We start from the raw sequence: 13,324 nt of genomic DNA, 5'->3' as shown, positions 1-13,324 counted from the left end.
CCTCTGATCCAGCTGCAGCATTGAGAAGCAACTGCTAGAGTCTATTTTCTTAATGACCAATGTTTACTTGAATAAAATCATCGTACTAAACAAGAAGTCTCCCCGTCGGGGAATCGAACCCCGGTCTTCTGCGTGACAGGCAGAGATACTGTCCACTATACTAACAAGGACAGCCATTTCTTTTTCTTTGAAGAAAATTACGGAAGGTCCTAACAGACGGTCCTGAAACCATAACATGAGTGAAAAGCAATATGCGTTGAGCATCTGACAGAGTGCTGTTCATGGTACCAGTAGCGTCTGGGTGTTTAGGGTACCAGGACCCTGGTCCTCCAGCTCCGCAGGCTGGCTCTTTCACTCCGGTGAGCCGGGTCTTTGGGGGGCTCCGGGTGAGCCGGGATGGAGGTGGTGTTTTGGGGCTGAATCCACGAGGCTAAGGGCCAATCCCAATTCTCCTTCACTCGCCCTTCTTTTCTCCACTCGCACTTCTTTTCTTCCCTAAGCCCTAAAAAAGAAGGGGGAGATTTTAGGGCACTTGAAATCTAGGGCACTTGGTCCAGGGCCCTGTCCCAATTCTCCCCCTACCCCTCGTTTCCATCCCTACCCTGATCAGGAAGCTGAGAGCCAAAAGCTGTTTTAATTTCAGCTGTAGCGCTGTTAATATGGCACTTATATTCCATATAAAAAAATGTGCACAGAAATATTTACAAAAAAAAAAGTTTGCAGTGTATGTGCTGCTACTGCTGATGAGGTGTCCTGTCCACCATTTTCTCTAAAAGGTTTAGGAACCTGTCCATATGTTCTTCATATAGTTTTGTACTTGTGTGGTTTTACTCACTTGGAAATACTTTTAGATTGTCTAATAAAACTTGTTTCACAACAGTTTTCTCTTCTGGGGTTTCTCAAAGTAAGGTAATGTCTCAAATTATAAACTGTACAACAAGAGTAATAGTAAAATAAGGATAGTGAGAGAATCCGCAGTAAAAAAGGCTTTATTTGCTATATTCAAATAACATTTTTAAAAAGAAAAAAAGTAAACATTGCACGCAGAACAAAGAAAGGTGCTGTTCCATATAAAAAAATTTGCACAGAAATATGTACAAAAAAAAAATTGCAGTGTATGTGCTGCTACTGCTGATGAGGTGTCTGGTCCACCATTTTCTCTAAAAGGTTGTCCATGTGTTCTTCATTCTTTTGACATCTTCTGTCTTCTTTGGCTGCCTCAGCTTGAAGGAAGTCCTGCATAGAGAGTTTCTTTTTTTGGGGGGATCGGGGGAAAGTGGACCTGATGCCTGCAGCTTCCAGCTTCCTCTTCCAGCTGGTGAGGCAGAGCTTGAGGCCGATGTGCTGGCGTCTTCCAAAGTGTTCTGAGATAAAAAAAAAGATGGATACACATGTTGATTACACACATGACTGGACTATCATACACACCCACAACACCATACCAGGTTCATTATCACTGTATAAATAAAAATTACCTCTGTGCTTTCCTCTGAATTTGTCAGAGAGGACACCGGTGAGGATGGAGGGTCGATTATGTTCTGAAAAGAAAATAACAGTTAGATCTTCAGGTACTGTAGTGTCGTATCACTCACAATCAGGAGGAACCACTGGTCGTAGCACAAGCTAGCTATAGGAAGAAGGACTGGGGAATAAGATTGTGCTTTTTTACTGCTAAACTTACCATGAGTATTTGCGTGGGATCTTCATAAGACGCCAACAAACATGGAGGCTGGATTGAAGGTCTGGACCCCAAAACCTCATGCATATCTTCGTAGAAAGGCCATGAGGCTGCTGTGGCCTCCCCACTGTCTGTCCCGGAGCACACACACACACACACACACACACACACACACACACACACACACACACACACACACACACACACACACACACACACACACACACACACACACACACACAATTTACAGAAGATTATTAATAAATACTTTACATGGATTTTTTTTTGTTAAGCATCATCTCTTCAGCAGATAATATAACTTACCATAACCATTGCTTACCTTATATTTTTTTTTAAGATTTTCCAATTTTTTGCCAATTTGTGCTGTGGTCACCTTTCCCTCCAGTTCCAGCTCTTTGATGAGTTTCCTGTAACAGAAAACAGTGATGAATAGTAGTTATACCATGGTTAAGGACCCCATCACAGATATTCTGCAAGCAGATAGCTAGATCACTCACTCCCACAGTGGTTTAGCAGCATATTTCTTCTTATTGAAATTCTCCTCGTTGTTAGTCCTAAAGCTTATTAGGTGTCGGACCTGATCCGGAGTCCCTGGAATGAAATGTGATTACTGCAATGCACAAACGTCCTCGTAAAAAAAAAAAAACAAACAACAAAAAGAAAACGTTTGAACTATGATAACAAGGCAGCAAGCGACGTTATTACTTCGTAACCCCCCCCCCCCCAAATAACGTTGCTGTCTTATAGTAATGTGAAATATACAACAAATTTGTAGAAAATATGAGAGTTAACGAGTAGTTAACAGGACACGGCAATGTTATCTACCCGACTCATCATGAACAGCCACATATTATCTTACGTTAACTCAGAATCAGAATCAGCTTTATTGGCCAGGTTCTAACATTGTCCAACAAGTAATTTGACTCCGGTAATTTCACTCTTTGGTATTAAAAATAAACAATAAACAATGTGGTATTTCTATGTACTGTTCAAACTGTTAAAACATACAAAAGCACTGTGATTTTTATAATTCCATGGGACATTATACTTACATTTGTGGGTTCAATATCCTCCTACTCTTTGCGGTTCGCCATTTGACTCAAAAAAATGAAAAAATGCTTGTTTGCTCAAAATCGAGACGAGTCTGTAAAGGATGTTTTCCTCGGTCGGCGAGCTTTGAATAGACGCAGCCTACGGCGTAGCTTACGGAACCTACGGCGTAGCTTACGTAGCTTACGTAACCATATTCCGGCGCGATCTTAGCGAACAACGGACAAAAAAGGGATTATGTACATTCACTGAGTGAATATTATGAAAGTAAAATATCGGTTTGCGCCGAGAAATGTAATCAAAATGCATTTTTATGCAGAAACTAACTCAAAATATTGATTTTACTCCCAAAAAAACCAGAAATGTCCTCCATGTTTTTTTTTTTGATTCAGTCCGCAAATGACGACGAAAAGCATTCTGGGAGATTTTCATACCCCCTCGCTCGCCAAGTCAGCATCTGAAGTCCCTCGATTTGAAGGGGCTATTCTCAGCCCCTAGCCCTCGTTATGCCCCCTCCCCCTAGGTGAAAAGAGGAATTGGGACACCACTACCTTCACGGGAACGCGCAAAAGTTAGGGTTAGGGAAGAAAAGGAGGGCGAGGGGGAGTATTGGGACGCACCCTAAGTGGCTTCGGGCCGGCTGTGGTGAGTTTTTCTCCGGGACGAGGGGAGGCGCGGCTGTCAGCCGTCTCAGCACGATTGGAACGCGGATGTAAGCCCCGCTATCCTCCGCTGGGTCTCCGCTGCCTCAGCACAAAGGGAATGCGGATGAAGCCGCGCGATTCTCGCCTGGTTCCCCAGATATAGCCAATAACATTTTTTTATACTTTCCTACAAACCTATTTCATTGTGTTCCAAATGCTCTGAAACGTGCTCTAAACCACTTTCTGGAAGAACCTTTTCGAACGTGGAAATTAGTCATTTACTCCGGTCGCGGTCCGCCAAACTCCCATGTCTGAAGGTGCCACGTAGCGCTAGCTTACGGTTTGTAATACGAGTCAGAGACCACCACGAGAGAGTTTAGAATATTCTGGAGGGTAGAAGGGCATCGTTCGGCCCGAGTTTAGACCGCTAAATCGCTCGGGTCGGGACTTCCAGCCGAGGACCGGTGATCGACGAAAAAGTGTCCGACAACGGTGCACCTTTCTCGGACTCGGTCGGCTGGAAGTCCGGGCCCTCGGCCAGGTTCTCATGAGTTTTAGAGGACCTCCAATGGGGTCTATGGGACCCCAAAGACGCTCATCCACGGTTGTTTCACCTCTTCAGCACCCACCATTGCTGAGAAACCAGCCATCAGCCTGTGTCAGGCAGTTAATAAGTTTATTTTTTTCCTGAAAATTGGACATTTTAAAGTGTAGGTGAAGGAGAATGACTGGCTCTTGGTCAGTTGTGGAACTGCAACAAAAATTAATTTCTGCATGAGACCCAATGCGAGAAAGAGATGGTCGGCCTTCCTGACCTGTGCACCAAGAAGGGGACTGCAGTGGTTTTCCAAGTCCATATAATGTGATTGCAAAGTCATACATGTTTCCACCCAGTTTCGAACAGGGGACCTTTTGCGTGTAAGGCAAACGTGATAACCACTACACTACGGAAACTGACATGCTTTGAAAACAGCGGGCATAATGAAAAAAATCCTGTGAAAAATATCTGTTACAATTCTTGACAGCAAGATGGATACTGCAGGTTAAGTCAAAGTCCAAAGGAGTTTCTGATTACAGCTGACAAAGTAAGTGCACCAATCCAAAGGTTTGTGCTGCAACTTTGACATACCCAATGTTCTGATCCTACCTGGAAAAAAGTTTAATTCCTTTTTATCATCCTGCATTTTCATCCATCTCTCAGTGCTGGACCACTGATCAACCATCACTAGCTCCAGAACAAGGACTGGAACGGATCAGCAGTGAGGAAGAAGAGGAGAGCGACCAAACAACCAGAGTTTTAAAGAGATTGACCACCACTGATGTAGACACAACATCTGCTCTGTCCCTCTGAAACCTTGTTTGGATATCTCAGACATCTTCTGCTGCAGATTGACTTTCAGATCCGAGTGATGCTCTATGCTGTCCTAAATAATTGCTCTTTTCACTTGACAGAAATTTTCAGAACTTCTTCAATGACATTTCTGTGTGTATATAATCCTACCTCAATCAGAGCTTCCTCTGATCCAGCTGCAGCATTGAGAAGCAACTGCTAGAGTCTATTTTCTTAATGACCATTGTTTACTTGAATAAAATCATGTAGGTATCATCGTACTAAACAAGAAGTCTCCCCATAGGGGAATCGAACCCCGGTCTTCTGCGTGACAGGCAGAGATACTGACCACTATACTAACGAGGACAGCCATTTCTTTTTTCTTTGAAGAAGGTGACAGAAGGTCCTAACAGAAGGTCCTGAAACCAGAACGTGAGTGAAAAGCAATATGCGCCTGAGCATCTGACAGAGTGCTGTTCATGGTACCAGTAGCATCTGGGTGTTTAGGGTACCAGGGCCCTGGTCCTCCAGCTCTGCAGGCTGGGTCTTTCACTCCGGTGGCCGGTCGGAGGGGGGGCTTGAGAGCGGGTCCCCGGGGTCGGACGGTGAGCCAGGTTTTTGGAGGGCACCGGGTGAGCCGGGATGGAGGTGTTGTTTTGGGGCTGAAGCCACGAGGCTAAGTGGCTCCGGGCTGGCTGTGGCGAGTTTTTCTCCGGGACGAGGGGAGGCGCGGCTGTCAGCCGTCTCAGCACGATTGGAACACGGATGTAAGCCCCGCTATCCTCCGCTGGGTCTCCGCCGCCTCAGCGCGACAGGAATGCGGATGAAGCCGCACGATTCTCGCCTGGTTCCCCAGATATAGCCAATAACATTATTTTATACTTTCATACAAACCTATTTCATTGTGTTCCAAATGCTCTGAAACGTGCTATAAACCACTTTCTGGAAGAACCTTTTCGAACGTGGAAATTAGTCATTTACTCCGGTCGCGGTCCGCCAAACTCCCATCTTTGTTGTGAAGGTGCCACGTGGCGCTGGCTCACGGTTCGTAATACGAGTCAGAGACCACCACGAAAGAGTTTAGAATGTTCTGGAGGGTAGAAGGGCATCGTTGGGCCCGAGTTTTGACCGCTAAATCGCTAGGGTGGCCATACGTCCGGATTTAGGCCGGACAGTCCGGAATTTAAATGCCTTGTCCGGCGTCCTGCGCAGCCTCAAGCCGGACGCTTATTTGTCCTCCTTTTTGGAGTTGCACTTGAAGGCAACGCTGCAAATCATCCAATGATGTAAGACTTTCGGTGATTGGTTTAAAATATGATTGGCTAAATGCGGTGTCACTCAGTTCCCTGATTTCTCATTGGTTGAAAATGTAAACAAGCCGCCCCCTGTTCCCATGTGTCGTCTCGTTTCTAAATGTTAGCATGCCGAAAAGACGGACTTCGTTCAACGCGGAATGGTCAAAGGGAGCATTATAAGCAAAAGTAGCAAAGACGATCTGCATGCTTATTGCAGAGCAATAAGGTTGAGGCAGAGCTCCAAGTTTGTGTCAACTTCACCTTTCCCTGTACAAGCATGTACCAGAAGTTCCTTGGAAACAAAAAAATGTTGGATGCTGCCAGAAAAGGCCAGAAGTATTGCAGATAGAGGATCAATTATTTGGTGAGTAAAATATTATCATCTTTTGTTTGTTACTTGTGTACTATATTTAATTAAACAAATATACACTTAACACTTGTAATGCAACATTTTGATTCTATGCATGGGCTTTATGAAATGAATATGTACTAGGTTTAAAACAATACAGATTTTTGAAGGTTGATAACAGTATTTTTGCTAGGTTTATTGTTGCAGTGGAGGCTTGGCTATGATGAACCTGAAGGTGCTGTTGTCTCCTGAGCTGCTGCAGCAGCTGAAGGTGGATTTTGCTGAGTGCTGAGGCCAGAATGAAGATAGTCCAGGGGCCAGAGCCCAAAATTTCACTTGTCAGTACCACTCAAGGTGACCAAACTTACTTATGATTTTTGAAAAGATCCATGTCTATATGATATTCTGGTGTGATAACCTTCCTGAGTGGCAGCTGGATCAGAGTTATCAGCTCATGTTACCCACCCCCTTCAGAAAATTACACTTTAGATGCTGCTGCATATCCTGGTTTAGACTCATGTACAAGATATTTATCAACGTGTCACAATATTGTCTTTGGTTTCATTTTAAATTGGACCTTCTAAGCATTCATTCAAGCTAAGATGTGAATCTTTCTGACCAACATAGAGTTCACTGCAGCTCTTTAAACTATAAACAACACACATTTTTACACAATTTTCACCTGAATGATATACTATCTTTTATCCCTGTGTCATCTAGGAACAACAGAGACACAAAATACAAAAACTGGAATACTGACAGGACAATAAGGATTCAGGAAATGTATAATATACCCCTACTATATCATTGTTACAGGTCATTGTGAGCCTTAAACTAGAAGAGCATCATTAGGCTCCTACGAAACTATAACAGCCACTAATGTCACAAACTGCTCTTTATCTGCAAATACACAATATAAAGGACATAACAATGAGATAAGGAACCAGCTTAGTTTTATAAACAACATTAGAACACAAAATACAAAAAAAAAAAATACAAAAACTGTAATACTGTGAGTATTTTTTTTTTATTTTTATTTTTTTTTTCCATGAGGATTCAGGAAATGTATAATACACCCAATTTAGAATCATCAATTAACCTGAAGGGGGTGGTAACTTCATGTGCTGATAACTCTGATCCAGCTGCCACTCAGGAAGATTATCATACCAGAATATCATCTACAGACATGGATCTTTTCACAAATCATAAGTAAGTTTGGTCACCTTGAGTGGTGCTGATATCTGGTCTGGAACATGGACTAAGAACAGGAAACTGAGAACAGGATACTGAGGACAAATCAGTTAAAATACAGGTGGACTGCTGCACACACACAAACGTTACATTTTTTACAAATTTTTCAGGTCGATAACCTGTTACATGGTGTTTTTTCTCAGTCTTTTGTTGTTTACATAAAACAAATGTTCTTTATGCTTGTTAAGACCTGGAATGTGTATTTTTTGCATTAATTTATTTTTTTGCAGACAGTTTTACCTATTATAGTGAAGCTCACCATTCAGTGAGCTGGCTTGATCATGTGATTTGTACTTCAGATGCTCATGCAACGCTTGTTTCCATGAAAATATTGCATGATGTTACTACAACTGACCATTTTCCTATTGAGATGACTCTAGACATTGGCAGGCTCCCAGAGATAACCAATGAGAGCCATGGTGAATATGAGGCCAGGGTATACTGGTCAAAATTATCTGATGAGGATGTTTTTAATTACGGTGGGAGATCAGGGCTCCTTTTAAGTCAGGTTCAGTTACCCATGGAAGCCATTTTATGTGCTAATGTTAATTGTAGTAATACCTCACACTGTAATGACTTGAGTTCTATGTATGATAATATTGTATGTGCTTTATCTCAGGCTAGTAAGCCGCTTATCACTAACCATAGAAAGACAAGGAATAAGCCAGGTTGGAACGCATATGTTGCAGATCACCATGCTGAAGCTAAGGCAGCACATAGAGCCTGGCTTATTGCAGGGAAACCTAGACAGGGCCCCGACTTAGAGTTTAAAAGACTAACTAATGCCAGGTATAAACACGCTGTGCGCTTCATCAGCAAGCATGAGCAATCTATCAGAGCTGACACTATGGCAGGGTCACTGCTAGGCCAAAATAATGCAGGTTTTTGGAGGGAAGTTAAAACTGCTAATAGTAACAAAGCTACACTTCCATGCAACATCGAAGGTGTTTCCGGTACTGCTAATATAACTGAACTATGGAGGAAGCACTATGCTGACCTGTTTAACTGTGTTAAAAGTGAGCCATACTATGTTAATGAGCTACATGAAGAAGGGGTGCACTTCAGTCCTATTGAAAGTGTTCAAGCTATAAGACAGTTAGCTGATAATAAGGCAGGTGGCTTGGACAATATCACAGCTGAGCATCTCAAGTTAGCTTGCCCCAGATTAGCAGCATTGCTTTCCATCTGCTTTACCGGTCTAATGACCCACGGTATACTGCCTGATTCCATGCTGACAGTGATGTTGGTGCCTGTCATCAAGGACAAGGCTGGTAAGGTAGGGAGTATGGACAACTATAGACCTATTGCCCTAGCTAGCATACTGTCAAAGGTGCTAGAAAGAATGTTATTAGATAGGCTACGTGATTTTACCACTGACAATCAGTTTGGGTTTAAGGCTAAGCACAGCACAGACATCTGTATATATGCCTTAAAAGAGGTGGTGGAAACATACAGAAGGCGAGGCTCCTCTATGCTGATAGGGTTTATTGATGCTTCTAAAGCATTTGACAGAGTCAACCACTACAAGCTATTTGCCAAACTCAAACAGAGGGGTGTCCCTGGTTGTATTGTTCGCATCCTGGCTTACTGGTACGCCAAACAGAGCATACAGGTCAAATGGGGAAATACACTATCCTCCCCCTTTAGTGTGGGTAATGGCGTTCGACAGGGAGGGCTTCTCTCCCCTGCCCTGTTTAATGTGTATATGGATGACCTCTCGCTACAGCTGGGAGAATGTAGAACCGGCTGCATGATAGGTTTTAACTTGATCAACCATTTTATGTATGCTGATGATCCGGCCATTGTTTCTCCCAGTAGTGCAGGGTTCCAACAACTGCTTAATATTTGCTCTGATTATGGGGTTGAATTTGATGTAAAATACAATGCCAAGAAGAGTGTTGTGTTGATATGCAGGACTAAGGAGGACAAGCAACTAAACTTTCCCCTCTTTTATTTGTCAGGTCAAATTATTTCTGTATGTAACTCTACTAAATACTTGGGCCACATCATTAATGATGAGCTGGTAGATGATGCTGACATGTGCAGGCAACGGCCAGTGGTGTAAAGTAACGAAGTACAAGTACTTCGTTATTGTACTTAAGTAAGATTTTTGAGAATTTGTACTTTTATTGATACTTTCATTTTTCTGTACTTTTACTTTTACTTCGTTACATTTTCAAGGAAAAAATCGTACTTTTAATCCGCTATATTTAAAATTGGACACGTCGTTACTCGCTACAAATTAAAGAACAGCACAGCGGGGGCTGATTTATGGTTCCGCGTTACACCGGCGCAGAGCTTCGCCGTAGGGTACGCGGCGACGCACGCCCTACGCCGTAGCCTACGGCGTAGGGTGTGCGTCGATTTAACGCGGAACCATAAGGCGGACGGGAAGGAAGGGGGGCGCGTGAATATACCGAGAAGGAGCCGCATCTCCCGGGAGAGTTGCGCCGCAGAGGCGGGCCGGAAGGCCGGAGGAACCGGCGTCGCGTCGAGTACCGATGAGGACTGAAGCCTGAATTATGGTCCGCGTTAAATCGACGCAGAGCCTCGCCGTAGGGTACGGGCCCTGCGTTGGTGTAACGCGGAACCATAAATCAGCCTTGAGCGGCAGCCGACGCGTGTCCATGCGCACCATTCTTTGATTCCACCCCTTCTAAGGTGGTTTTGGCATTTAAAAGTTCAAAAGTCTCATCCTTTATCAGCTGGGGTTGCTTAATGTTGTCACTGCATACTACAGGCTGGGGGTGGACCTGTCAGCGGGGCCAATGGGGGACAGCAGCAGTGATGAGAAAAGGGAGAAATTAAAATGGTGTAATGGAAACAAACGCTAAAGGGGTCAGAATAATATCACCATTATTTAGAGTTGTAAGAAAATTCTTGGATTCTTCATTTCTTTGCAATCCTTTTGAAAATCATTTTGTACTTTGAATTTTGTACTTTGTACTTTGTACTTTGTACTTTTTACTTTTGTACTTAAGTACATTTTACACCATGTACTTTTGGTACTTTATTATATTTAAGTTGAGGTACTTTTATACTTTTACTTAAGTACTTTTCTTAATGGGTACTTTTTACTTTTACTTAAGTAATTTTCAAGCAGAAAATTTGTACTTTTACTTAAGTACAATATTTTTGTACTTTTTCCACCTCTGGCAACGGCGGATGCTGTATGCTCAAGCCAACATGCTTGTCAGGAGGTTTCACTACTGCTCTCCTGAGGTTAAGGTCAATCTGTTTAGAGCATACTGCACCCCTGTATATACAGCCCCCTTATGGGTGAAATACACTAAAGGGAGTATGCGAAAGCTCCAGGTGGCCTACAATGATGCACTCAGGATCCTGATGAAAGTTCCTAGGGGTGGCAGCGCTAGTGAGCTTTTTAAGGACCTGCGCTTACCCTCCTTTCAAGCCTTGCTGAGAATGCACATGTATAAGTTCAAGGGTCGCTTACATGCATCACGGAATGGTATTTTAATAGCACTGACCAACCCTCGCTACAGCTCGGTTCGCTACCAATCGCACATGTGGAAACATTGGTACGCATGCCTTTTATAGTTTTTATTGCTTTTATTTATTTTAATTGTGTTTTTATTTGTTAGCTTGATGTGTATTTATATTACCATGTATGTTTTGTGTTTGTTGTATTGTATGTTTTCCTTTACCCTCTTTCCCTGCTGACTACGGTCGATAATAAAGATGATTGATTACGTCAATTTAATGCCAAATATTTTTTCAAAACAGGTGCACTTTGAAGTTTTTTTATTTATTTAAGAACCAGAATGTATTTTTTTTGAAACATTTATTTATTTACATGTTCTGCTGTACTGGTACTGCACTTTGAATGATGAATGTATTGAATAAATTCAAATAGTGTGAACAAAGACTTTTCACCTTTCACTTACACATACACATACGTGATATATGATAGATAAAATTGTCTTGTGATGAACAGCGTACCTCAGAATCACTGTGGTATTGTAAATTATATTGTAGTGGGTAGTACACTAGAGTTGTATGTTGCAATTTTTTCTTTTCTCACTAAATGCGGCAAAGTGTCCTCCTTTTTGGTGTTGTGGAAATGGCCACCCTATAAATCGCTCGGGTCGGGACTTCCAGTCGAGGACCGGTGATCGACAATAAAGTGTCCGAAAACGGTGTGCCTTTGTCGGACTCGGTCGGCTGGAAGTCCCGGTCCTCAGCCCGGTTCTCATGAATTTTAGAGGACCTCCAGCGGGGTCTATGGGACCCCAAAGACGCTCATCCACGGTTGTTTCACCTCTTCAGCACCCAGCATTGCTGAGAAACCAGCCATCAGCCTGTGTCAGGCAGTTAATATGTTTCTTTTTTTCCTGCAAAGTTGGACATTTTAAAGTGTAGGTGAAAGGGGAATGACTGGCTCTTGGTCAGTTGTGGAAGTGCAACAAAAAATAATTTCTGCATGAGACCCAATGCGAGTGAGGCCTTATAGACTTTAAGGGCGCACGTAAGATTTCAAACGGATGACTAATACACCAGAGAAACGGTTGTGAAAATACAAATTCTTATTTTATTTAATTTCTATAAAAACCAGGATTCCTTTTAAAACAATACAATATATGACACAATCACATCCCCGTATTTTGGGGCAGGGATGAGGGGATCCTCGCTAAGGATAGGGCTGAGGCCCACCAGCAGGGGGGGTTACCAAAGAAATGGATCAATGGTCCAGAGATTCACACCATGCAGACACACGTGTCACACTAACTATAAACCAAAAGTAAGTTAAATAAACCAAGAACTGCAAACGTAGGATAATATAAATCAAGAGGCACAGCAAACTAAGGAAAACTAAGCATACGTGAAATTCACACACGGAAAATAAAGCACCATCACCCAAGGATTGGCTTGCCACCCTGCCGTGGACGCTCAGCACCTGGAAAGCAAAGAAACCAAAAAGGGTATTAGGAGATGAACCAACATACGAAACAGCACAAAAGTAATAGAAAGAAAAATAAAGAAATTAACCAATGTGGTTACCAACCACGCACGAACTCAAAAAGCTCTCGAGCCCCAAAACAAATAACAGATATGGAAAGAAAAAGAACACAATAAACCCGGCCCAAAAACCTTATTGTTATCTGCGGTTATACAAATGGACCTCCTGCCAATAGGTTTAAAGCAGGGGCAACAAAAAGAACACAAATTAACCCAAAAGAAGAATATCCCTCACACCACGCTCCAAACACACACACACACACACACACACACGCACAGGCACACGCACACGCACACACACGCACGCACACACGCACACACGCTAAAAACTAAGTGTATCAAAAAGTCTTGAATGCTCGAAGGTCTTGCAGCCTCTTCACATGAGCGGCCGCGTCAGTCCAGCCAGACCACGGCTCTGGGTTTTTCCCGTAGAACGCTGGCAAGAACGGCAGTGGGGCAAAAACCAGCAACACCTATCAGGACGTACAAAACACTTGATTGATGCCACTAATAACTTCAACAAGACCGGGATTCATAAAAAAAAAAGACACATACCAGGCGATGTAAGGCTAGTTAGTTTATTCTAAAGCGGTTCGCTGCATTTCACGAGTCGTCTGCGCTGCAGACGCTCCCAGCGAGCCAATCATCCTCAGAAGGCGCAGCTGCGACCGACTGAAAGGACGCTGAACGACGAACGTGCTGGAAAAGTGATCAGGTGCAGGTCGGCAG

The 13,324-nt window shown here is 43.1% G+C and overlaps 1 long non-coding RNA gene and 1 other non-coding gene across 2 annotated transcripts; both read right to left on the bottom strand.

Moving 5' to 3' along the window:
• Nucleotides 1–1,303: 1,303 nt before the first annotated feature.
• LOC133457937 (uncharacterized) lies at nt 1,304–2,324 on the bottom strand. The gene is made up of 5 exons (XR_009783912.1): nt 2,197–2,324; nt 2,073–2,106; nt 1,682–1,809; nt 1,476–1,538; nt 1,304–1,364 (listed from the first exon to the last, which is right to left on the bottom strand). It is a non-coding gene; the product is annotated as an uncharacterized LOC133457937 (long non-coding RNA).
• A 1,950-nt stretch (nt 2,325–4,274) lies between these two features.
• Nucleotides 4,275–4,347, bottom strand: trnav-uac (transfer RNA valine (anticodon UAC)). The gene has a single exon. It is a non-coding gene; the product is annotated as a tRNA-Val (tRNA).
• Between the last annotated feature and the right edge of the window lie 8,977 nt (nt 4,348–13,324).

Source organism: Cololabis saira, chromosome 13 (assembly GCF_033807715.1).
Source record: "Cololabis saira isolate AMF1-May2022 chromosome 13, fColSai1.1, whole genome shotgun sequence".
Lineage (NCBI taxonomy): Eukaryota > Metazoa > Chordata > Actinopteri > Beloniformes > Belonidae > Cololabis > Cololabis saira.
The sequence above is the reverse complement of the archived record's forward strand: the minus strand, read 5'-3'. Positions and strand labels throughout refer to the sequence as shown.